The sequence below is a fragment of the Corythoichthys intestinalis genome, chromosome 13 (genome assembly GCF_030265065.1).
Source record: "Corythoichthys intestinalis isolate RoL2023-P3 chromosome 13, ASM3026506v1, whole genome shotgun sequence".
Lineage (NCBI taxonomy): Eukaryota > Metazoa > Chordata > Actinopteri > Syngnathiformes > Syngnathidae > Corythoichthys > Corythoichthys intestinalis.
This window is the reverse complement of record NC_080407.1, coordinates 47,939,186-47,966,115: the sequence shown is the minus strand read 5'-3', so window position 1 is coordinate 47,966,115 and position 26,930 is coordinate 47,939,186. Positions and strand designations below refer to the sequence as shown.

Below are 26,930 nucleotides of genomic sequence, written 5' to 3'. Positions count from 1 at the left end.
GTGAACAGGGCTTAAGCGTGAGGAGCAGAAACAGGACCCCCCCGAGTGGACCGTCCAACGAGGGGGGTTGTAAGTGGAATTTTTCCAGACAACCAGCCAAGCGGCTGGCAGATATTTTAACAATTGCAGCTCTGCGCATCATCTTACCTTTCTGTTTGAACCTCCCCTAGCCCAACTACGGCCGGGTGCGGTCGCACCCCCCTAAGTTCTGCCCTTTTACCCTTCCAGTCAAAATGGATTGGACGTCTAGCGCCATCATTAGCAGCCAATGAGCTAACAGACTTTATTCGAGTGGAAGATTTTGTTAGCAACCTGTTGGTTCTTTGTTTTTTTTAAATACAGTTTTTTAAACTATACATCCATTCTAAGCAGGAGCATATCGATAACCTATCGGGAAACAAAGTCACACCCATAGTGTGATAACCACCAGGCTAAAATCCCGCACTGCTAGCATACTGCTCAGCTTTTGAGGCTCGTAACTAAAAGGACCCCTAACTCCCACCCTATTTATTTGTGTGTTTTTCTTGTTTTATGTGAGTCAAATGTCAAGACGCCCGTAACGCCACCGTGGCAGCTCAGCAATATGTTTGTTTGTGTGTGTTGTGGTAGAGTGATATGGATACTCTGAGTCATTTCCCTGCAGGCACCCCAGCAGGTCTTTTTGGCAACATGGAGCTACAGTGTGTGTGTTGTGTAAGCATCCACTGCCTCGCCCCTTATGCCAGCTTTGAAAATGTGCCACATTGAAATTCGTCCATTTTGCTTAATCCCTTACTTTTTTGTCCTCTCCGCCTGCCTTCAATCCACCTGTGTCCCCACCATCCCTCGTTTTTTTTTTTTTGTGTGCGCTCTCGTTTGTCCATCTCGCTTCATCTGTCATCCGTACCCAACCCTCGCCAGCCCCCTCCCTGTCCACGGGTCCCTAGCGTGACATTCTATCTCTGACACATCATGCATGTCCTGCTCTGATGATGCCAGCGCAGTGACAGATCAGCCACAATATGTGTCATCTGGCGAAAGGAGGGGGAGGAAGTTCTGGAGGGAGGTTGTGTCTTTTTTAAATGCTACCAACAAAACAATCCACTGATCAATACTATTTTCAGCAAGATCCAATTAAGATCTCTGCTAACAGACCAGCTCGGCTTTTCCTGACTTCAATACCATCGAGCACCAAAAAATGGCCTGATCATAAGAAATCTGACATTGATTCTAAAAATGTCACACCAGTCCATCTACAGGTTGCTTAAAGCAACACTTCAATGTATGTTGTCATGGCGAAATATCACTTTCTGCATATAAAGATGTCCACTGAGCAAGACCATGACTGCTCAGCGGATACATAACATGAAGCTGCACTCATCCTTCCACGTGTCATTTATAATGCATACATCCAGAGTCTCAGGCGTATTAATTCTTCGCATGTTAGCTTGAGCGTGGCCTGCTAGCTTGGCCTGACAACCCTCAGTGCATAAGTCTTGGTCCGTGTAAGAAACCATCTAGATTTGGTGATTTATTTCTAGAGGCCTCCAACATTGGCAGCTAACTGAATACTCTAAACAACAATGCGAAAGTGATACCCCTGCAAATGTAAAGACATAAATAAATTGCTATGTACTTGGATCAGTATGGAAAGACTTATAACAATAGCAATAACAGGATGTACTGTACTGTAAGGATGTTTCACATTCGACCAAGATGACCATGGTCTAGTTAGGGAGCTACCTCGCAACAACACTTGCAAATGACTAGTTGAACTAGTTCAGCTTTCAAACTGCGCCATCGAATGTTCCGAGTAGCATCACGTGGATAAAAGGCGCACATATTGGGGTGTACTGTATATGGGGTGGCATGACTCAGTTGTAGAGTAGTTGTCCCCCAACCCAGAGGTTGTGGGTTCAATTCTCCGCCCTGATGAACTCATCTACAGTGGGGAGAACAAGTATTTGATACATCAAATATCAAGTATCAAATAATTGTTCTCCCCACTGTAAGTGTCCTTGAGCAAGAGACTGAACTCCACGTTGCTCCTGGTGCTGCGTCACCAGTAGGTGGATGGCGAGATAGTGTAAAGCTCTTTGAGCGCCTTGAAAGGTGGAAAAGCGCAATATAAGTATAACACCATATTGATTGGACAAAGAGAAGAGTGAATACCTCCCTGTTGTGCATTGATAGCGTCGCCGATGTTGCGAGCAAGCTCCATTGCTTTTCTATGGCGTCGCATCACTTTCGCCGAGAAACGGAGCATCCAAAGGGCACCCAAAACCAGCAGGAGAGCGAGAACCAACAGTGTGATGAAAACGTAAACCTCTTCGACATCTTCAATGTCAAGCATGGTCAAACATATGGGCCTCCGTTTTCCCCCATCCATCCATCATAAATCCAGACGTGAATGTGTTGGCCGGACATGGGCGTTGGCTTGATGTATGTCGCGTTTTTGAGAAAATCTTGTCCAAAGTACTTAGTGACCAGTTAAGCAGGTCCATGACACAAAAATTGTTACAGATTTAATCAAAACTCGACAGCATTCGCGTATGTCAGCTGATGGAATAATGTTCTGTCATTGCGACAGAGCTGATTGTTAAGGCATGTTATGACTACCTTATCTTTAGTCTCTGAAATTCCTCCACTTTTTTTTTATGGGAACACTATGTGTCTGGCAGAACACCCTAATTTGATCCTCGTGCAGTTGTTTTTTCCATGCTGGAGGTCAGTCTCGATAGCGAAAGTAGCTTAAATTAAGTCACCATACAGCCATAAACTGGGTCGCTTACTCCCGACTCTATGCCGAGCAAACTGGAGTATATAAAAAATGCATAGGGGAAAAATTAAACCACAAAACAGAACCACATGGTACCCCAAGTCACACAGGCGCGTGATCTTTCGCACTTTTGTGACTTTTTGGACTGTTAAATTCTCGCCACTTCCAGAGCGAATCTTACAAAACAGCTGCCCGTCTCAGCCACTGTCACTTTCTCACGGTCCGTTCAGCAACAGCATGCAAAACACAACCGCCACATTAGAACTTGATTCTAAGAATCAAATGCAACTGCTTCGCGCAGCTCAACAACATTTGGCCACGGTTAAACGTCTGTCGTCTTGCCATTGTCAATTTTGAATCGTATGTGCGCTGCACTTCCACTTTCAAGCTGTGTAGCATCGTGACGCTGCACATAAAGTTGCAAAAGCACACTCTGCTCCGGTTGCATTCACAAGCGAAAGATGGTGAATAGCATTATCATGTGAATTACAATCATACAGTTCGACTATATACAACAATTTGGCAAAGCGCAGCTGACGAGAAATTAGTCTCTTAATATGCCGTTTAGCCCTGCCTGTCATTATAGCGCTGTAGCATCCCCAGCTGGAGGATGACGTCGGCAGGGTCACGAGTTAATCTGATTTAGAATTCGACCCACTGAGGGGGAATTATTGAGAATGAGGAAAATGCGATGAGGAGGGCAGCAAAATGTCATTGTTTCAATCTCTCTCTACTTCAATATTTTTACAGGATATCCTTTTTATCGAAGTGTTTTTCCCCAATTGATAAATATAGGGTATGGTCATGACAAATAACAGTCTTGTGCTAAATGGAATCTGAAATATACAAAATGCCTTTATTCAGTACGACATGGCAGAATTACTCGAGAAAGTTCAAAACTATCGACTTCTTGCACCTCTTGAATTATATTTTTAGAGTTAGTCCGGCTTTTGTCAATTTCCGGCTTCGGAGAGCGTAAACAAACCAGCAGGCGTGACAGCTAGCCGACATGCGAACCCGAAACGAGCAGCGTTTCAAAGTCTTGCCTTTCGAAGCGAAAAATCACACAAAACTACCCCGGACCATTTCACACGGAGGCGGGGCTGTCGATTGTCTTCACTGATTGGCAACTCCCCTGGGGGCGAGCGAGTTACAGCTCGTCGTTTCCCTGCTGCGGGCAGGAGAGCCCGTTTGCAGGGGTATCAGCTGGAGAATGACCGCCGGACAAACCAGCCAATGTCGGAGGAGCGCTTAGCTGCCCGAGCCCAACCCGAGGATAGTGGTCTATTTGCAGGGCACACAAAGAGGACAGAAGGGGGTGTGCGACAAGCCGCCGATTGTCGGCTGAGTGGCATTCTCGGTGGACAAGGAGCATTCAGTGGCGTCAGCCACAAAATGCGAGCCACCTCAGTATTACAAACGTGTGCCATGATCCCAGTATTTGACATAATACAAAACACGATGTCTACTCACTTTTAAGTCCAATGGTCCCACAGTTGTCGGACTTGTTTTGGCCAATCTCAGGGTGGGAGTTTTTGAAACCCAAAAAGGCTCTAACGCCTCTCCCTGGTGCAGCAACAAAACCCTGCAGCACATTTGGCTGGCGTGATGCGAAAAATAAACCGGAAATTGGCTGAATCCGCAGTCCATCTGGATGCTGTAAAGCAATACTGTATTGTGAGATGCTGACCCGGTTGACATCACATTTGCATTCCTCCTCAAAACAGGTGCGAGATTCAAAAAAATTGAATAAATAAAACAATTGCTTTCACACACATTCAAGTGGTCCATTTCATTCAGGAGCATAAAAATCGCGTGAAATACGAAATGTATGTGCTTTTTGCTGTCATAGGCACTTTAGAGCGGACCAAGACCCACCATTTTTGAGTGGACCAGAGTTGTTTGGTCCGAACTAGAGTTGGGATGCACGTTCACATTTACAAAACGAAGCGGACTATCTTAGAAAAAAGAACTCTAGTCCGTTTGAAATGGACCAAACAGTGCTAGTGTTAGAGTCCTAATTTGACTTCTTTCTGGTTCATAAAACATGAAGCGAAAAGCTACTCAGGGATGAATTGTCGAAACGAAAGTTGGACTCTAAATGTTATCCAACGGTGCGAACAAACTATTTACATCATAAACATACATGTGCAACACGAAAATGGCGTAAATTAATGCTTAACGACACGGCGAAGTCGTTAAGTGAGAGCTGCGTGCAGTTGTTGTGCGCAGCTAACATGGCAATATTTAAGTTAATATTCCTTTCTTTAGAGAAAGTTTGTAGTTTGTACTTTGGAATCGTTGCATTCGCAGTCATTTTTAACGTTTTGCGCATGCCAAATTTGTCAGAACAGCATATATGAAATAACATTTGTTTTTAGCCCCGTCGTGTTAAGTGCAGGGAAAATACAACTCACCCGCTGAATCAGTGGCTAAATCTCCCAAGATGGGAGCATGAGAGAAGCCCGCTCCACAAAGATACGATGTTGGAAATTGTAGCACAGTTTTCAGTGTTCTCCTAGCGATGTCAGGATATTCCGAAATGACTTTAATCCAGAACCTTGGGAGAATTGTTCTCTCAAATGTACGTTTAAGGTCGCTGTGATTTGCGATCTCGACAAGCTGATATTCCTGTTGCACGGACATGCTCGATTCACGGGTCACGAATCCACAGCAGTTCGTGGGTCTTTCGTGATGTGGAAGTAGCATAGATTGTTTTCTTCGAGGTTGTAGGCTCATCTTCTGGCTCGTCAGGTTTCCTTTTCCTCGTAAAAATCTGTCCAAAGACGTCCGTTTTTCAGTGTCCGTTTTTCGTCATTCTATAGTGAGGCTAATTATTTCCGGGAACAAATGTGATGGGCGAGGACCTACGTCATACGTTATTATTGAGGCCAAGCGCACATAGATATACAAAACAAGATGTACTGCCAACAGTCCAATCAATGCATTGCTATGACGACCTTCTAACCTGTCGTGTATCTAGAGTAGACAGGGATATTGATGTGTTAAGCGGCATAGGCCAAAGTCAATCAGCTGGAATGCAGTTGTTAATAAATAATTTATTATTTCTGCGCGGCCGGGTACCAAATGCGCCACGGACCGGTACCGGTCCGCGGCCCGGTTGTTGTGGACCCTTGCTCTAAACACAGGCAGACGGTGTACATGCTCAGTTTAAAAAAATGTACCGAAATTGGATAAAATCCAAACGATACCCAACCCTAGTCGAAGCTAGCAGACATAATCTCCCCAAAACTGACATTTTGATGATAAAGCCTAAAGTCCACAAGCCTCAGAATGATGGATGGATAAGGGAAAAGAATGGGCAAATCAGTGCAGGATCTCGTAAGTCCAAACCTGTCTTTCCATCTTCCAGGACAAGAGGCTGTTGTGTGCAGACAGTTTAACTTTAGTGGGAGATGTCAGCTTTGAGCAATGGGAGCACCGGAGGAATCCGTCCCGCGGGCCCCAGCTGTGGCAATCACTGCTCAGTGGGCCGCCGGGTTGGCGCAATCAGGCCACCAGCGAGCCGTCAGCTGAGCCTCGCCTCGTCTTCAGTGATTCTCCCGGCTCCCCCATCATTGCGTGACATGCTCGCTCCTGGTTCGACTGTATAGCAGCTGGATGACAGTCCTGACATTACGGCAGTCGCATTGTATTTCCACCAAACTTTTCTTGTAAGCGTATAAACAAACTGGTAGCTCCATTATTGGTCATGTTCCCAATTGTATTACATTTTCCCACTGCTACAACCCCTTGGAAAAAGTATGGAATCTCCAGTCTCGGATGAGCACTAACTCAGGCATTTCATCATGTAGAACAAATTCAGATAAAAAGCTTGAAAAAAAGAAGTGCAACTCTTTAGCATTCAGAAGCACTAAAAGAAATGAATTAAAACATTGTGGTGGTCAGTAAATGTTACTTTGATAGAGCAAGTGCAGGGAAATACAGTGGGGCAAATAAGTATTTAGTCAACCACTAATTGTGCAAGTTCTCCCACTTGAAAATATTAGAGAGGCCTGTCGTTGTCAACATGAGTAAACCTCAACTATGAGAGTCAGAATGTGAAAAAAAAAAAAAAAAAATTACATTGTTTGATTTGTAAAGAATGTATTTGCTCAATACCAAAAGTTCATCTCAATACTTTGTTATGTACACTTTGTTAGCAATAACGGAGGCCAAACGTTTTCTGTAACTCTTCACAAGCTTTTCACACACGGTTGCTGGTATTTTGCCCCATTCCTCCATGCAGATGTCCTCTAGAGCAGTGATGTTTTGGGGCTGTCGTTGGGCAACACGGACTTTCAACTCCCTCCACAGATTTTCTATGGGGTTGAGATCTGGAGACTGGCAAGGCCACTCCAGGACCTTGAAATGCTTCTTGAGAAGCCACTCCTTTGTTGCCCTGGCTGTGTGTTTGGGATCATTGTCATGCTGAAAGACCCAGGCGCGTCTCATCTTCAATCCCCTTACTGATGGAAGATTTTCACTCAAAATCTCTCGATACATGGCCCCATTCATTCTTTCCTTTACACAGATCAGCCGTCCTGGTCCCGTTGCAGAAAAACAGCCCCAAAGCATGATGTTTCCATCCCCATGCTTCACAGTGGGTATGGTGTTCTTCGGATGCAATTCAGTATTCTTTCTCCTCCAAACACAAGAACCTGTGTTTCTACCAAAACGTTCTTTTTTGGTTTCATCTGACCATAACACATTCTCCCAGTCCTCTTCTGGATCATCCAAATGCGAACCGCAGATGGGCCTGGATGTGTACTTTCTTCAGCAGGGGGACACATCTGGCAGTGCAGGATTTGAGTCCCTGGCGGCGCATTGTGTTACTGATTGATAGTAGCCTTTGTTACTGTGGTCCCAGGTCATTCACTATGGCTACGTTCATACTACAGGTCTTAATGCACGAATCCGATTTTTTCGTGTTTTTCCGACTCGAGTGAGGCATTAACTTGACGGTCTGAACGTGTCAAGTCGCATAGAACTGGACCATTTCAAATCCGATCTGGGTCACTTTAGTCTGTGGTTCAAATCCGATCTGGGCCACATTTTTCCAGACTGTCGCGGCGGTCTGTACTGTCCAGTCTCTCAAATCGGAGTTCATGCAGCATTTACGTCATCAAAAACGCAAGAGAGACGACACGGTAGCGGTGCAGCTGTGCGTTATTAGCGCCTAGCTTGCCTTGAACACGGCTTTTAAGGAAGTGTCGGACTTGACAACAGTCATAAAAAAATTAAAATGGGTTTAGGATAAGCCTGAGAATGATCGGTTTTCTGTCTGCTCCATATAAGCAGTATTTCAACATTGCTCACACGGCCGACAGTCGGGGCAAACTGCGCGTATGTGTGTGTGACATGCACAGACAGTGCGTGCGTGTTATCGATCCATATACTTTGAATATAAGCCTAAACTGGGATTATTTATGTCTGTTATTTGTGTCCTCTTTTTAAAAAGCAAAATATGATATCCCTGGAATGACGGATGACAGCCAGCATGTGTGGTCATTTGTTTTGATGCTTCTGCGCATGCGTGTGGTATTGCTCAGTGCTTGTCGGACTACGAATTAGTGCGCATGCGTAATACTTGAATAGTCTCAATGGACAAAGGCAGTCTGAACGGGCACGCCAAAAAAACAGATATGACAAAAAATCGGATTCGTGCATTAAGACCTGTAGTATGAACGTAGCCGAAGTCCCCCTGTGTGGTTCTGGGATTTTTGCTCACCGTTCTTGTTATCATTGTGACGCCACAGGTTGAGATCTTGCATGGAGCCCCAGATCAAGGGAGATTATCAGTGGTCTTGTATATCTTCCATTTTCTAATAATTGCTCCCACAGTTTGTTTCTTTACACCAAGAGTTTTACCTATTGCAGATTCAGTCTTCCCAGCCTTGGTGCAGGTCTACAATTTTGTTCTCTTTGGTCTTGGCCATAGTGGAGTTTGGAGTGTGACTGACTGAGGTTGTGGACAGGTGTCTTTTATACCGATAATGAGTTAAAACTGGTGCCATTAATACAGGTAACGAATGGAGCCTCGTTAAAAGAACTTAGACCTCTTTGACAGCCAGAAATCTTGCTTGTTTGTAGGTGACCAAATACTTATTTTCCACTCTAATTTGGAAATAAATTCTTTAAAAATCAAACAATGTGATTTTCAGTTTTTTTCCCAACACATTCTGTCTCTCTTCGTTGAGGTTTACCCATGTTGACAGTTACAGGCCTCTCTAATCTTTTCAAGTAGGAGAACTTGCACAATTGGTGGTTGACTAAATACTTATTTGCCGCACTGTATATATGGAATCAACCCATTCTGAGGGAAAAAAAAGAGAAACAAACAAAGAAATAAAAATCAAAACATATCCCGAGTATTTGGTAGCACCACGTGTGGCTTTTTTGACAGCTTGCAGTCTCTGAGGCATGGACCTAATGAGTATTCGTCATCCATTTTAATGCCAACTCTCTTTGATTGCAGTTGCCAGATCATCCTTGCAGGTCGAAGCCTTGCTTTGGACAATTTTTCTTTTTACACCACAGGTTATCAATAGGGTTGAGATCTGGGCTATTTGCAGGCCATGACATTAACTGGATGAGTCTTTCTCCAAGGAATGCTTCAACAGGTTTAGCTCTGTGGCATGATGCATTGTCATCATGGAAAATTACATATTTACAATTGAAGGGATAAGAAAGCTGTCTTAAGTTTCAATGTAAACTTGTGCATTTATTGCAGATTTAACCACAGCCATCTGCTCAGTGCTTTTACCTGACATGCAGCCCCATATCATCAAGGACTGAAGGAATTTTGATGTCTTTTTCAGGCAGTCATATTTGTAAATCTCACTGGAACAGCACCAAATAAAAGTTCCAGCATAATCACCTTGTTCAATGCAGATTCTTGACTCTTGACAAGGTGATGTGTGGTAGTGTTTCTGAATGCTAAAGTGTTGCACTTTTGAACTAATTCATTATTTTTTCAAGCTTTTTATCTGTTTGTTGTACATGATAAAATGTCTGAGTGAGTGCTCGTCCGAGACCGGTGATTCCATACATTATGCTTGGGCTTGTATCTTGAATCCTTGACCAAATCAGTTTTAAGACACTCCTGCCTGCATGTATGCATTCAAACTTTCATCCTGTTTCCACCTAAATCTGGCGTTCGAATGCAGTTTGTTTGACTTGATCGCAGTGAAACCTGCCGCGACGCTCTGCCTGGCCCAGCTCCCGACGGGAAGCAATGGCACAATGTCTGAAGGGGCTGTCTAGTCAATCGATAGTTGAAGTCTATGCTCTGGGTACGTCACGATACAAGGCCCACGATAACGATGATCTCCCGATTTGATTTTTGGTCACTTCATGTTGATTTTGGGTCATTAACAGATCATCACAATTCGGTGAAAATTCTTGTGAATAAATGCTTAAATCCCTGAATTCTTTCTAGATACTGACGTAAAACAGTCTGGATTATTGGTTAAAAGCAAAACAACCTTGCAGTTAGCCTTTATTTTACAAAAATATGTTGAAGTACAATGCTAGTCTGTTAGTAAATGTAACTAGCGGCCGCCTTATGTTAACAGAGCTTTTCCGGTGAAAATTCTTGTGAATAAATGCTTAAATCTTTATTTTTAATTATTATTTTAAAAATTTATTTTCTCCTCAGGCATGACAAATCCGAACAAACATACTGCATTTATATGTGTTTACAGTTAATTCAACCCGAAAAGAAAAGGGCAGACGGGAGAAGCCGAAGCTTATTGAAACCCGCCCCCAGTATACCATATAGGAAGCAGAAAATATCGAATAACAAGAAATTCCTGAAAATATGTCGAAGTACCATGCTAGTCCGTTAGTAAATGTAGCTAGCGGCCGCCTTATGTTAACAGAGCTTCTCCGGTGAAAATTCTTGTGAATAAATGCTTGAATCCCTGAATTCTTAATAGATATGGATGTAAAACAGTCTGGTTTCTTGGTTAAAAGCAAAACAACCGTGCAGTTAGCTTTAATTTTACGAAAATATGTCGAGGTGAAATGCTAGTCTCTTAGTAAAAGTAGCTAGCGGCTGCCTTATGTTAACAGAGCTTTTCCGGTGAAAATTCTTGTGAATAAATGCTTAAATCCCTGAATTCTTTGCAGATATGGACGTAAAACAGTCTGGATTCTTGGTTAAAAGCAAAACAACTGTGCAGTTAGCATTTATTTTACGTAAATATGTCAAAGTACAATGCTAGTCTGTTAGTAAATGTAGCTAGCGGCCGCCTTATGTTAACAGAGCTTTTCCGATGAAAATTCTTGTGAATAGATGCTTAAATCCCTAAATTCTTTATAGATATGGACATAAAACAGTCTGGATTATTGGTTAAAAGCAAAACAACCGTGCAGTTAGCATTTATTTTACGTAAATATGTCGAAGTACAATGCTAGTCTGTTCGTAAAAGTAGCTCGCGGTCGCCTATTGTTAACAGAGGTTTTCCGGTGAAAATTCTTGTGAATAAATGCTTAAATCCCTGAATTATTGGGTTTTTATCCTAGTGCTACAACGTATACAAATGGAGTTACTGCACCTGGTTTATTTTAGGGAACCCATCCCCTGGAAGCTTCGGCGCATTTCAGCCGTACCGCGGGTGAAATCGATACTTCAGGTCAGTTTCGTTTGTGTCTGTAAGCGGCGAGGCTCGTCTTTTACTACCGAGACATGTGATCAATTCCTGTCATGCCCCGCGAATACATACGGCGGCGTTTGGGTTGGGCGGATGGGCTGATGTGTTGTCATGGTGATGCTCCTTGCGTAAATGGAACATTTTGGTGTAAATTCACCAAAGAAAGCATCTCATCCCCCTGGTGAAGGTCCTAATGAGTTGTCAGCCAGGCTGAGGCAAGACATCAGTAATGTGCTATAAAATATGTAACGTTCACTGTTATCACCCCTTCAACCCTACGATTTTCCTACCCCAAACTAATTAGATTATCGCACTGATGAGGCAGCCCTTGAAATAAAAGAGAGAAAGGTCTTGTGGGAGGTAGCCACGCTGTCTTCCATTGTAAATATACAAAGCATTAGCATCTACGTTGGTACTTAATTGCATGTAATTCTGATTCCGGTACTGTCTGCTTCTTTTGAACCCTGCCTTATCAATGCTTACAAAGCACTAATAAATGAACCTTCACCCAATGAGAAGGGTCCTTACTCTGCTAGCTTGCATCTCTTAGGTTAAATTTACGGCCTAGACCTTTCTGCTTCTTTTTTTATATATGCCCCATATTCTTTCACCTTCTCCAAACGCACATAAATCCCCCTCCCCCTTCACCCCCACCTTCTTCACAGTCTGGTATTTTAAGGCCTTGTTTTCGGAGTGTAGGAATGGCAAGCTCAGGGCCAAGCCAAGGTAGCTCGCCAGTGCACTTTCATGCTTTATGGCGTCTTTGGGATTTTTTTCTTGGAGTTGTTTAGAACTTTGTTTGGGAAAAGAGTACTCCTATTAAAACTGTAAATATTTTTTTGGGCCATTGACGGCGGTAGTTGTCTAATCCATTTGACCTGGGAGGGTTACACATCCAGTGGGGCAAATAAGTATTTAGTCAACCACCAATTGTGCAAGTTCTCCTATAATTGTCAATATGGGTAAACCTCAACCATGAGAGACAGAATGTGGAAAATAAAAACAGAAAATCACCAAACGTTTTCTGTAACTCTTTACAAGCTTTTCACACACTGTTGCTGGTATTTAGACCCATTCCTCCATGCAGATCTCCTCTAGAGCAGTGATGTTTTGGGGCTGTCGTTGGGCAACACGGACTTTCAACTCCCTCCACATATTTTCTATGGGGTTGAGATCTGGAGACTGGCTAGGCCGCTCCAGGACCTTAGAATAGTTCTTACAAAGCCAATCCTTTGTTGACCTGGCTGTGTGTTTGGAATCATTGTCATGCTGAAAGACCCAGCCACGTCTCATCTTCAATGCCCTTGCTGATGGAAGGAGATTTTCACTCAAAATCTCTCGATACATGGCCGTATTCATTCTTTCCTTTACACAGATCAGTCGTCCTGGTCCCTTTGCAGAAAAACAGCCCCAAAGCATGATGTTTCCACCCTAATGCTTCGGAGTGGGTATAGTGTTCTTCGGATGCAATTCAGTATTATTTCTCCTCCAAACACGAGAACCTGTGTTTCTACCAAAAAGTTCGATTTTGGTTTCATCTGACCATAACACAATCTCCCAGTCCTCTTCTGGATCATCCAAATGCTCTCTAGCGAACCGCAGATGGGCCTGGACGTGTACTTTCTAAAGCAGGGGGACACGTCTGGCAGTGCAGGATTTGAGTCCCTGGCGGCGCATTGTGTTACTAATAGTAGCCTTTGTTACTGTGGTCCCAGCTGTCTGTCGGTCATTCACTAGGTCCCCCCCCTGTGGTTCTGGGAGTTTTGATAACCGTTCCTGTTATCATTTTGACGCCACGGGGTGAGCTTTTTCATGGAGCCCCAGATCGTGGGAGATTATCAGTGGTCTTTTACGTCTTCCATTTTCTAATAAGTGCTCTCACAGTTGATTTCTTTACACCAAGCGTTTTACCTATTGCAGATTGAGTCTTCCAAGCCTCTTGTGTCTCTTCGACAGCTCTTTGGTCAAGGCCAGGGGTCCCCAACCTTTTTTGCTCCACGGACCGGTGTTATTTGGGTCTTTTTTTCCCGGACCGGTGTTCTGGCAAATTTTGCAACGCATCAAAAATTTCAACGATGCGGTTCTGCGCATGCGCGTAACGTTAACCATAGCCGCAAAATGCGCAAATGCAGCAATTCCAAAGTAAACACTACAAACTTTCTTGAAAGAAAGGAATATTAACTTACGTTTGATCATGGACTTGTAGAAAAGTTCTCCTCAGATACATCCTACCATTTAAGCTGCACACAACAACTTCACACCGCTCTTACCATTAACGAGTTTGCCTCGTCGTTAAACATTAATTAAGAAGCTCGCTTCACAAAGATGCGATGTTGGAAATTGTAGCAAGGTTTTCAATGCTCTTGTAGCGATGTCAGAATATTCCAGAATGACTTTAATCCAGAACCTCGGTAGAGTTGTTGTCTCAAATGTACGTTTAATAAGGTCGCCGTCATTTGCGATCTCTACAAGTTGATCTTCCTGTTGCTCAGACATGCTCGAATCACTCGGTTTATTCACAAACGGGTCACGAATCCACTCCTTTGCAGTTCATGGGTCTTCGATGTTGTAGGCTCGTCAGGTGCCCTTTTCGCCTTAAAAATATCTCCAAAGATGTCTGTTTTCCGGTCATCTTCGCTCGTGTGGGGGCGAACAAATGTCCATTCCCAGGAACAAATGTGCTGCACCCGCGGCCTAGCAATACGTTATTATCGAGGACAAGCGCACATAGATATGTTATATTCACAAACAAGATGTACTGCTAGCAGTCCAATCAATGGATTTCTATGACAACAATCTTTTTTTAAACCTGTCCTGTTCAGCTGTTTGACACAGAGAATGGAAGTCTAAGTGCCCGGATTCTGAACAGTTTTAATGTTTCACATGGAGAGTCTGACATACTCCCATTGTGATCCTTCAAAATACCTTTTTATTATGACAAAGCAGCGAACAGGAAGGGATTATGGGGGGACAGAGGAAAAGAAAAACAAGAGAAGAAAGAAAAGAAACACATACACAAACAACAACAAGAAATACATTGAACATCTAAACTAGTTACTAATATGCTGGTGCTATCGTCAGCGAGATGTATTTCCGGTTTACACCATGTGGGGGCCAATTGGCCAGTGAAAGAGGAGAATGGGGGTGGGGGTGTCTATAAGACTATAAGCTAAGTGATTGAAAGGGGTAGAGTGTACACAAATCAGTTCTGTGATCTAGAACCCAGTAATCGTGTGAATCTCTTATGAGTGTAAGCCCGTTGGCGACCAACCTTACGCCGCCGCATCGCCAATCCCGGCACCGGAACCCCCAACCCGAGCATGCCCTACCACATCCAGCAGCACGCAAGCCCCACCGGGCGCGCGACAATCTAATCTATCCCGTAGTATTATATCTAGAGTAGACAGGGATATTGGTGTGTTAAGCAGGGACACAGGGTTCATTCAGCCAGAATGCGGTCATCATTAAATTATTATTTCTGTGCGGCCCGGTAGCAAATGAGCCACGGACCAGTACCGGTCTGCGGCCCGGCAGATGGGGACCCCTGGTCTAGGCCATAGTGGAGTTTGGAGTGTGACTGACAGGTGGACAGGTGTCTTTTATACCGATGAGTTAAAACAGGTGCCATTCATACAGGTAACGAGTGGAGGCTCGTTAGACCTCGTTAGAGGAAGTTAGACCTCTTTGACAGCCAGAAATCTTGCTTGTTTGTAGGTGACCAAATACTTATTTTCCACTCTAATTAGGAAATAAATTCTTTAAAAATCAAACAATGTGATTTTTTTTTTTTTCCACATTCTGTCTCTCAAGCTTGAGGTTTACCCATGTTGACAATTACATGCCTCTCTAATCTTTTCCAGTCGGAGAACTTGCACATTTGGTGGTTGACTAAATACTTATTCGCCCCACTGTAGAAGGTTGTAAAGGCTTTAAGAAACCACAGTGTCAACGACAGGTCACCACAGATTTAGCAACACGAATTCGCGCCAGCTTTCCCGGACTGTGCGTACTCGATAAAAGATCTACTTTATTTATCTCCCATTGATCACATTGTGTCTTTGCCGAGCTCCCCTTTAAATATCGTTGGCAACTGCTCTCGCCACGCGGCTTTGAGTGCACGCGTGCACAAAGAGACTTAGATGTCATCGCGCGACATTGGTGAGTTATTAGGTGGTGACAATGTTACAGCACCTCGCTGCACAAGGCACCGTCTCCTCATATGGATGGGGTCAAGTAAACCGATGTTCATCACAGGCAGGCTAAAGGTCAGAAAAGCATGTGTTGTGGTTTCGGTATTACTTTCTTATGACAAAAGACGGTAGTTGAATACGCAGAATGACCGTATTTTTGGACTATAAGTCGCAATAGCTGAAGAAAGCACAATAAAGGGGGGATAGAAACGGTAGGTTTAGCTTAGAAAACATCTCGTTCGTACACTATTTACATGCATTTAGCTTTGGGAGAAATGCGAGCTTGACCTGCCTAGCAACAGTTGCTATTGTCATGAATATTAATGAGCAAAAGTGACATGTTGCATATGCTGAAAATTACGACAACATTTTCTCACATTTTGCGCCACACAGTGTTTAAAATGTGGTGTAAAATTTTTAGTCTTTTTTTTTTGCACATTTAAAACCTTATTTAGCAAGATAAATATTTATTTTTAAATAAGAAGTTTTTGACCTGGTTGTTTAAATCCAGAACAACATATTTAATTTAAATCTTAAATTTATGTCCTGCATCCTAAATGTTAAATCTGGAAACGGTTGGAACTAAATATTTAGCTTAATATGCAAATTCACATGACTGGAGACCGGAAGTAACATAATAAAAGCTGGCGCACACAAAATACTCTTTAAATAGTTTCTCCTAAATGAGTATTTTAGCTGTATATTGTTATAATCCAAACCGATTGCCACCGTTGAGTAGGTTTTATTAATTTTTAATCAACGTAAACTAACAGTCCGAGCTGCTCCAGCTTTTTATTTTGTTACTTCCGGTCTCCAGTCACGTAAATTTGCATATTGAGCTAAATATTTAGTTGAAACCTTTTCCAGATTTAACATTTAGGATATAGGGTTTAAATTTATGATTTAAATTAAATATTTAGTTCTGGATTTGAACTGTCAGGTCTAAAACTTCTTATTAAAACATAAATATTTAAGTTGCTAAATTGCATTGTAAATGTGCAAAAAAAAAAAGTGACTCTAAAAAGTTCAAACCTTTTTAAACAATGTGTGGTGCTAAATCTGAGAAAATGTCGTCGTAATTTTTAGCAATTACGGCTTTACAAAAAGCGCCCCATTGTTGCGTGCTGTCCGCAATTAAAGTGGCGTTATGTTTTTTTTTAGAAAGTGTTTTCATGGATTTGGGTGGACACACTGCCCTCAAGTGGCAAAATTGAATATGACATAACTCATTTCACATGACTGAATCCAGCTGCTCCCTGTCAAGACCAACGTAAGCTAGGTTTTTGTTTGAGCTAATTTTTTTTAAATGCATTCGTAATTTAGTTTATAGGTGTATTTCGTAGTTACTTTTGTGGGAATATGTGTTCGAACCATTTGTTAAGAGTACTGGTGCACAATAATTATTGGTCCGATAATTATTGGTCCGACAATCGGAATTATGACGTCATCCCGATAAATCCAATAACATTTATAATAGGACCGATAATATGTACTGTTCTGGCTTTACAGTTTCTAGTATGGGAAATCAGTTGACCATTTGCGGGCCATGGCTCCCACCTGCTGGTCAGAATAATTCACTACATCTATTTTTTGTTACAGTAGTTTGGTTCAACCACTTACACATTGCGGTGTCAAGCGGGAGCATTGACAGTCGTGAATGCTTTCTGTTACGTTTCCACCTCGGAAATATATGTAAGTATTTTATGCTTATTATAACATATGGATGTGCAATATATGTGTACTTCTGTGGTGAAGGGTCATATGTACAGAACTTCATAAGTTGTGTTATAGAAGCCAGCCAATGCTTTAGTAGCTCAAGCTAGTGTGCTATGCTATACATATAATAGTTGTGTTTTTAAGTTTATTGTGCAGTTTGTTGTATATTGAGTATTGAATATGTGTATTTTTTTGTTGTACTTTCACATTATTAAGACGAGTGTCTTCCCATTAAAGCGAGGAAAGACCAAGCCTTGTGGTTTATGGAAGTGCATTCATTCTTAGCTGGCTGTCGGGCAGTGCAGAAGTGAAACGCACTGTTTTGTTCATGTCATTATGAAAAATCTGATGAGATCAAAGGCAAATCTATGTTGAATCCACCACTAGTTTTTATTTTATTTTTTTTTAAACCTCCAGGTGTTCAAAAACTCAGGTTATACATTTTTAAAAATTATATACCGTAATTTCTGGACTATAAGGCGCACCTGACTATAAGCCGCCACCCACCAAATTTGACATGAAAACGGCATTTGTTCATAGATAAGCCGCACTGGACTATAAGCCGCAGTTGTCCTCATTGTATTATGGGATATTTACACCAAAAGATATTAACTGGTAACATTTCATTTGACAATGACATCATAAGACTGTCATGAGACCAAATGAACCACCATTAAGCTTTGAACCAATTGGGTCCAAAGCCTCATTGTTTCTCAAAGCTTCATTTGGCCATCACTACTCCCTTGCTCCCAACACTGTTGTCATCCAACATTCCTCCTAGCATGCATTGCGGTGCTACAGATGTAAATAACAATCATGTTCTGTGCTAATTATTTCTTCAGTTACTGTTCCAGTTGTTTCATTAATTGCTAGTTATGGTATTTGGTAACATTTTCTAGGATAGTGGTGCCATAATACTGTCGTATGACAGTCATAATTATTACATGACAATGTCATAAGCATTAATGAATGCTTATAATAGAGGTCGGTTAGTGTCATCCAGCAAATTATCTCACTTTTGAATGGCCGTAAAAGATCTGAGCTGGACATAAATGGAGTTAGTGAAATAATATGCCATATGACACATATTGACATCTGTCATAAGCGTTCAGTAATGCCCAAAACAGTGTCATGTCATAATTATGATGTTCTTATGACAGTCTTATGATGTCGCTGTCAAATAAAGTGTTACCTATTAACCCAAATAAATCAACAAATAAGCCGCACTGGACTATAAGCCGCAGGATTCAAAATGACGGAAAAAAGTAGAGGCTTATAGTCCGAAAATTAGGGTATTTATTATCGGTTATCGATATCGGTATCGGCTTTGAGGAGCAGGAAGTTATCGATATCAGTAGCGGTTTAAAAAAAATGGATATTGTGCACCCCTAGTTAAGAGTATTGTGCTTTGTAAAAAAAAATTAAATAAAAAAAATAAAAATAATAATAATTAGCATTTTATAGCATTTAAGCTAGCGGACTTTGCTGTATAAGTTAGCCAATTGTTCTTTTGTTGTATTTAGATCCTCCTTCATTTATTTTATGCTGTTTGAGGCTCAGTTCAGGTATTTTAATTTTGTATGTTCCTCATGTGATTACTCGATTATTCAAACGAGCGAGTTCATCGATTAATCGACTAGTAAAACAATTGATAGCTGCCTAAAAGTTACCTCAACATTCTGAAACACGTATAAAGGAAAATATCTATATAAAGAAGTCTTGAAGCTACTTTAAATCATGCATGTATAGGACTTATAACAACAATGATCAGACACAAATTAAAAAAATTGCCTCTAAATTATGTTCTGTTGTCTTAGGTTTGTGTAGCACTTTGGTGCAGCTGTCGTTGCTCTTAAAGCGCATATAAAAACATGTTGTTTTTTTTTTTTTGGTGCTTTGGTTGTTTCTACGCAGCTTTTTAGCACTCCGAAACACTCCTGCCTGCCCGCCCGCTGCTACGTCTAGACTAGAGCTACTCGATGATCAAAAATGGGTCAAATCTGTCATCATGACTCCTACCATTTCCCCGCCAAGTCTCGTGTGCACCACCCAATAAATGTCAGTCTAAAGTGCATTATGAATTATGCAGGGCTGAGCTTAAAGTTACAGATTGATGTAACATATCCGATCGGAATCGTTGCATCAAAATGTGATGCGCGGGGACATCGAGGAGGTGACTGATACGTCTATCATCTTCCACTCGATGCAATTGGAGTCTGTTTGCATGTTCTGAATTGCATACACACCGCGTGTTTTCGCATGTTTCCATTCTGCGTCCATTAGCATGCGATCTGCACCGCGCTGAGAAGAAGAGCTCATAAAGTCTCCAAAGATTCTCCACGCTTGACCTTACGGATAATACTTCCGCTAGATTTTTGAGTGCTTAATAAGTAATATTCTGCGAAAGGCCAGCAGGTATTTGGAGCAGGGAATCATTATTGAATGAGGCTCAGACCAGGTTTATGGTCCCAATTATGCCGCGCAATAAAAAGGAGCCAACGGTAGCGACGGCCGCGCGCCGCAAAGTTTCACAGAGTTTCCAAATTGCCGAGGAGAGATTAGATTGATTGGAAACGACGACGGTGAGGAGCGAGAAGACGTTGCAGTCTTCTTACGTCAGCTTTTTTGATTTGTGGGGGGAAGAAAAAAATCTCCGGTCACATCTAAAAGGGGGAATGAAAGGTTCAATCCATTGGACAAAACTGCAGCGTGCACATTTTTTTTCGTAATACAAGAGCTGGAAGAAGAAGGGTCATCAAGTGGCAAGGATTGCCTTACATTTCCAGGGGTTCAAATTTGGACAAAACTGTCTAGACAAAATCCTCAAATGTGGCATATGATGTATCATGTCAGTGGCACTGAGACTAGACATGTGCCGATTACCGGTTTTAAGGTATACCTTCCCTAAGATATTAGCTATTTTTTAAGTCTCAAAAATGCATGGAGAAATCCATCGCTTGCAACTGTAAGGCTAAACCCTCCCCCCACCAGTTGTTGCTCAGTGTCAGTGATCAAGCTGTGCTACACGATGGCTGGAAGAGGTGAAACTCATGAACTTTTTTCCCCCTTCAAAAAAAACCAAATCACTGTTGTGGGAATACTTCGGCTACATAGAAGTTACAGACGGCCGCGGCTTAGAGGAGGAGGGCCAACCGACATGTAAAACATGTTTGCGGAGGGTGGCTGCCGAGGAGGCAATACCTCCGATATGATTTCGTATTTACACAAAATTAAAGATTAGTAAAAACTGAAGATCCCGATCAATCGGGTCCGACCACGTCATTTTCAAAGTATCGGAATCGGCAAAAAAATATTGGACATGCCTTTTTTTAATATATATATATATATATATATATATTTTTTTTTTTTTAAATCGTTTTTCTAGTTGTATTTAACGTACAGACAAAATGTCTTACACTCATCCAAAGTCTTTAGTTTTGCCTTAAAGTAGGGCTATCAAATTCATTGCGTTCAGGGCGGTAATTTTTTTTTTTTTTTAATTAATCACGTTAAAATATTTAACGCAATTAACGCATGCGCTGCACGACTCACGCATTGTTGCGTTCAATCGATAATGGCAGCGATTTACCTATATATAGAGCTAAAAGGCAGCGTAAAATGAGTAGTGTGGATTTTGGCAGTCTTTGGAGCCTTTTTTTAATTGGCTTAAGCCTTAAAATCCCTCTCTCAACATTTAGAAATATCGTGGGAAAGCAATGATGGGAAGAAAGGTAGTCGTTGATTTATTTCTTAAGACCCTATGTTATTTCCCAAAACAGAGAAGATATATCAATTGGTGCCAATGCGCACAGTCATGGTTGCACTTGCCCATCATGCATTTGGGCATGGCTACAGTATCATTTACTGAAAACTCAACAAATACGCCAGATGGCAATATTTAGTCACAATATACAAAGTCACATTTATCCTTTAAGAATTACAAGTCTTTCGATCTGTGGATCCCTCTCACAGAAAGAATGTTAATAATGTAAATGCCATCTTGAGGATTTATTGTCATAATAAACAAATACAGTACTTATGTACTGTATGTTGAATGTATATATTCGTCCGAGTTTTATTAATTTTTTTCTTAATGCATTGCCAAAATGTATAGGATCGGGAAAAATTATCGGGAATGATTGGAATTGAATAGAGAGCAAAAAAAAAAGCAACCGGATCAGGAAATATCGGGATCGGCAGATACTCAAACTAAAACGATCGGATCGGGAGCAAAAAAAACATGATCGGAACAACCCTAGTAAAAACTGTTATGAACATATCCCACCAGCTACGAGAGTTAACTCCAGCGTGGTTAGTGTGTCTAGCAGTGGCAAAACGTGTTTCTCTTCTGTGTTGAGAAAGAGTGTGTGTATAATGTAGATATGATACGAGTCATACACACGTGCTTTTTATGGAAAATAATTCAATTATTTTTGTTCTAATAGTCATAATGTTGAGCTGTGGCTCAAAGTAACACATTTTAGAGTTGTAATTGCAATACCGTGAAACTGTGATATTTTGGCTTAAGGTTATCATACCATCAGTAAATCATACCGGCACATGCCTAAAAACCAGAGCATTCATATGCAATCTTGTGGGCATTTACAGGTCGATTCCTGTTCTTTTTTGTTCATTTACAGGTTACTTGTTGTTGATTTGAAGTCACATCCTATTCATTTGGGGACATTGTTAAGTCACTTGCTTTTCAGTAAGCTGAAATCAACAGGAAGTGAACCGGAAATGCCCCAAAAATCAAAAGGGAGTTACAGAAATGAACAGAAAATTACCTTAAATGCCTGGCATTGGCTGCCACTGACAGACACTTACAGGTCAAATCCTGTTCATTTTGAGTCACTTCCTCTTCGTTTTGGAACATACCCGCGTCTCCTTTTTAGTAACCCGAAATCAACAGGAAGTGACCTGTTCGTTCGTCCGTCTGTCCGTCCATCCATCCATCCATCCATCCATCCATCCATCCGCTATCTATCATATACTATATCATCCATCCATCCATCCGCTATCTATCATATACTATATCATCCATCCATCCATCCGCTATCTTTCATATACTATATCATCCATCCATCCATCCATCCATCCGCTATCTATCATATACTATATCATCCATCCATCCATCCGCTATCTATCATATACGATATCATCATCCATCCATCCATCATATACGATATCATCCATCCATCCATCCATCATATACGATATCATCCATCCATCCATCCATCATATACGATATCATCCATCCATCCATCCATCCATCATATACGATATCATCCATCCATCCATCCATCCATCCATCATATACGATATCATCCATCCATCCATCCATCCATCCATCATATACGATATCATCCATCCATCCATCCATCCATCATCAAGCTGCTATCTATCATATACTATATCATCCACCCAGCCACCCACCCACCCATCCACCCATCCACCCACCACTTAATCCAGGGTCGAGTCGTGGGGCCAACAGCTTTAGCAGGGAAGATCAGACCCTCTTCAACCAGCTTCCTTCAGCGGGATCCCATGGCGTTCCCAGGCCAGCCGAGAGACATAGTCTCTCCAGCATGTCTTGGGTCGTCCCGGGGCATCCCGCTGGTTGGACATCCCCGGAACGCCTCTCCAGGGAGGCGTCCAGGATGCTTCCAAACCAGATGCCTGAGCCACCTCAACTGGCTCCTCTCAACACGGAGGAGTAGCGACTCGACACTGAGTCCCTCCTGGATGACCGAGCTTCTCACCTTATCTCTAAAGGAAAGCCCGAACAACCGATGGAGAAAAATCATATTGGCCGCTTGTATTTCCTGACCCATGCATCAATAAAGTTTGTATCGTCATATTGTGAGATCATCGTTATTGTGAGCCTTGTTCGAAAATCGTATCGTGTGGTACCCAGAGTGGCCCTGAATGGCAACTTGCTCTGTTTTTAAAGAACATCTAGTTAATTGTAAATAGTTATCTTTTACATAGCATTAATACAAGTGAAGACATGGATTTTATATGTGACATAGATTCCGTCATGTAGGGGAAGGAATTGCAATAAGGAAGGAGAGGCAGGGAGGGATCGAAGGAGGAGCAGAACGGCATTATGTCTATCGGTGTGGATAATTGAATGTTGGAGCGTTTTTTCTCCGAGCCTTTGTTGTCCGATCGATACGGCACTACCCGAGGGAGCTAATCTGTATTAGCAGAATTAGCCTGGTGGCTAACTCGGATGTCTCAACCAGGCGTGTGTGTGTGGTTGACGCCAGGATGCGAGACGGCGACTGGCGAGATAAAAAGGCAGCAAATATTCCGCTTGAGGTTTATCGCTTGATGAAAAGTTCGGGGAGTTAAAACTGCGTTTATCTGAAATCTCTTCTATATTAGGGTCACGGGTTACATGCCTGCTGATGTGTTTTGGCTTGGGAGAGAACGCTACAGTATGCAATTGGGAAAATAGGAAATTAGCGTACGCGTAAAGGATATTAATATAAAGAGGCACGCTTTGATGACAGAGAAACTCTGGTGATGGCCAAACGGAATTTCCAGGATGTGTATTCTTGAGACCAGACATGTCTACTAGATTCCTTGTTGCTAAGTGGCTAGGCGGCACGAGTGCTTGTATGTGTATACATGTGTTTGTAGTGCACGCAACACTCGTGCTTCATTTCCATTATATGCGAGGATTACGAATGAGCGGCCTGCTCGTGCTAATCAGAGGTGAAGGGATACAGTAATTGAAACCCCGGGGAATGCGATAGACGGAAGATGAGCTCTGCTGCCGGTGGGGCTTGTTTTGGTGCTTGCGTGGGGGGGAAACAAGACGGGACTGGTTTTATTCTTGCTAGCATATTGTGTTCCCTCGCGAAGTGCAGCTCTTCCCTCTCCCGGGTTTCAAGTTGGGCTGTTCCACTCCACTCAGGATCAATAAGACGAGTGCCATCAAGCGCCTGATTTGAATTTGGGGGGAAAAAAAGCTCAATTCTAATCCCCAAGTCGATTGCAACACATTTCCAACCATTCGTTGCACGCTGCGGAATAGAAATCTGTTGCGTGTGTACACTCGCAGACTGTCAAGTGGAAACCTCCGTGTAGTTCTGCATCCATCTATTAACAGTAGCTTCAACGGAGAAGCCCAGACTTCCGTGTCCCTAGCCACTTCATCCAGCTGTTCTTGGAGGATCACAAGGTGTTCCTCCTCCCCACGGACACCTCCCAGAACACCTCACCAGGGAGGCATCCTAGCTCAAGCCACCTCATCTTGCTCCTCCCGGATGACCGAGCTTCTCACCTTATCTCCCAAACAAATTCTTGCCACCTGTATCCGGGATCTTGTTCTTTTTGTCACAGCCCACAGCTCATGACCATACATGAGGGTAGGAACATAGATCGACCGGTAAATAGAGAGCTACGCCGAGCTTCAGCTATGCTACCTCTTCACCACGATATACCGATGCAGAGTCCCCGTTACTGCAGACGCCGCACTGATCCCCCTGCATGGTTGTTTAGTTTTGGTTGGAACTAAATTCCTGAGAAGTGACTGGTGGTCAACTTAGAAAACTACTTCAGATTGTGCATGGAACAATTGTGGAACTCTAAGTACCACAAATAGATTAGCATTACAATGCCTCAGAACTAGGGCTGAAGCTATCGATTATTTTAGTCGTCGAATAATCGTTGAACTAGGGAGTTGGAATAATCAAGTAATCGGATAAGGAACATAAATCTAACTAACTGAGCTGAGTCTCAAATGGTATAACAAAATAAATGAGGATCTAAGTAGAACAAAATAACAATTACATCGCAAAAGTCCGCTAGCTTAAATGCTATAAGATGCTAATGTTTGTTTTATTTTACAATGCTCTAAACAAATGGTTCAAAAACACATTCCCACGAAAAATGGCGTAATATACCTATAAACTAACGAATGCATTAAAAAAACCATTAGCTTAAACAAAAACTTAGCTTATGTTGGTCTTAACAGGGAGCAGCTGGATTCAGCCATGTGAAATGACTTATGTCGTATTCACTGTTGCCACTAGAAGTCACCGAAATCCAACTAAATGCAAGCACTTTCAAAACAAAGCATTAAAATGCCACTTTATTCCAATCTTTTTTCTAATCGAATTACTCGAGGTAATCAGTTAACTGTTGCAGCATGAAGGAATTTGGCCTCCCAGCCAAGCCGCCGGAACCGCGACAGCCGAACCAGTAGTCGTCCCGCTGGCGCAGCCCCAACAAATTGGTCAGAAAGTCAAACTCCGCACGTTCACTCTAATGTTAACCCTTTGTACTGACTCCATTTTGAACAGTTCAAAGAAAGCTCACCAAGGAAAGGCAAGGCAAATTTATTTATACAGCACAAGTCAACACAAGGCAATTCAAAGAAATAAACAAATGAGGATCTAAGTACAACAAATGAACAATTGGCTAGTTTACAAAACAAAAGTCCGCTAGCTTAAATGCTCTAAGATGCTAATGTTGTTTTTTTTTTTCTTTAACAATGCTCTTAACAAAAGGTTCAAAAACATATTTCGACAAAAAAATGCAAAATATACCTGTAAACTAACGAATGTATTCTAAAAACATTAGCTCAAACAAAAACGAAGCTTATCTTGGACTTAACAGGGAGCAGCTGGAATAAGCCATGTGAAATGAGTTATGTCACATTCACTCTTGCCGCTACAGGGCTGTGTATCCACCCAAATGAATAAAACTAAATGCAAACGCTTTCAAAACAAACCATTACAGCGCCACTTTATTCCAATCTTTTTTCTAATCGAATTTCTCGAGTTAATCAATTAACCGTTGCAGCACGAAGGAATTCGGCCTCCGAGCCAAGCCGCCTGAACCGCGACAGCCGAACCAGTAAGCGTCCCGCTGGCACAGCCCCAGCAAGTCGGCTGGAAAGCCAAACAAAAGCGCGTTCACTCTAGTGTTAACTCTTTGTACGGACTCCATTTTGAACAGTTCAAAGAAAGCTCGGCAAGGCAAATTTATTTATGTAGCACAATTCAACACAAGGCAATTCAAACTGCTTTACATCACATAAAGATCATAAAAATCACATTAAAATCAATAAATCGTAAAAACGAAGACAATCGAAATAGGAAATTATACATAAAAATCGCTTTTAATCACGAATAGAATAAAAAATAAATAAGATTTAAATATATGGACAGTTATGGATATGCAGTGCAAAACAAAATCGTTTTTAGCCCTGATTTAAAAGAGCTAATAGTTTGAGCGTACTTCAGACCTTCAGCTAACTTGTTCCAGAGGTGAGGAGCATAATAACTAAATGCTGCCTCACCATGCTTGGTTCTTGTTCTTGGAACATACAGGAGACCGGTTCCAGACGACCTTAGGGGTCTAGATCAGGGGTCTCCAACCCAGTCCTCAAGGCCCACTGTGGGTCCTGGTTTTTGTTCCAGCCGATCCAGCAGAGAGAGTTGAACCAATGAGGCTTCTGTTAAAACAAGCCACACCTGACTGCAGTCAACTGGTTGCACTTGTAAAACACCAGATTGGGGAAAAAGTGTTGTCATCTTGTTTGGTAGGAATGAAATCCTGTACCCACAGTGGGCCTTTGTGGAATAGGTTGGG

At 42.1% G+C, this 26,930-nt stretch overlaps 1 protein-coding gene across 3 annotated transcripts in view; it reads left to right on the top strand.

Moving 5' to 3' along the window:
- ppargc1a (peroxisome proliferator-activated receptor gamma, coactivator 1 alpha) overlaps positions 1-26,930 on the top strand; it is a 436,445-nt gene that overhangs the window by 250,307 nt on the left and 159,208 nt on the right. The gene's annotated exons all lie outside the window — the stretch shown is intronic.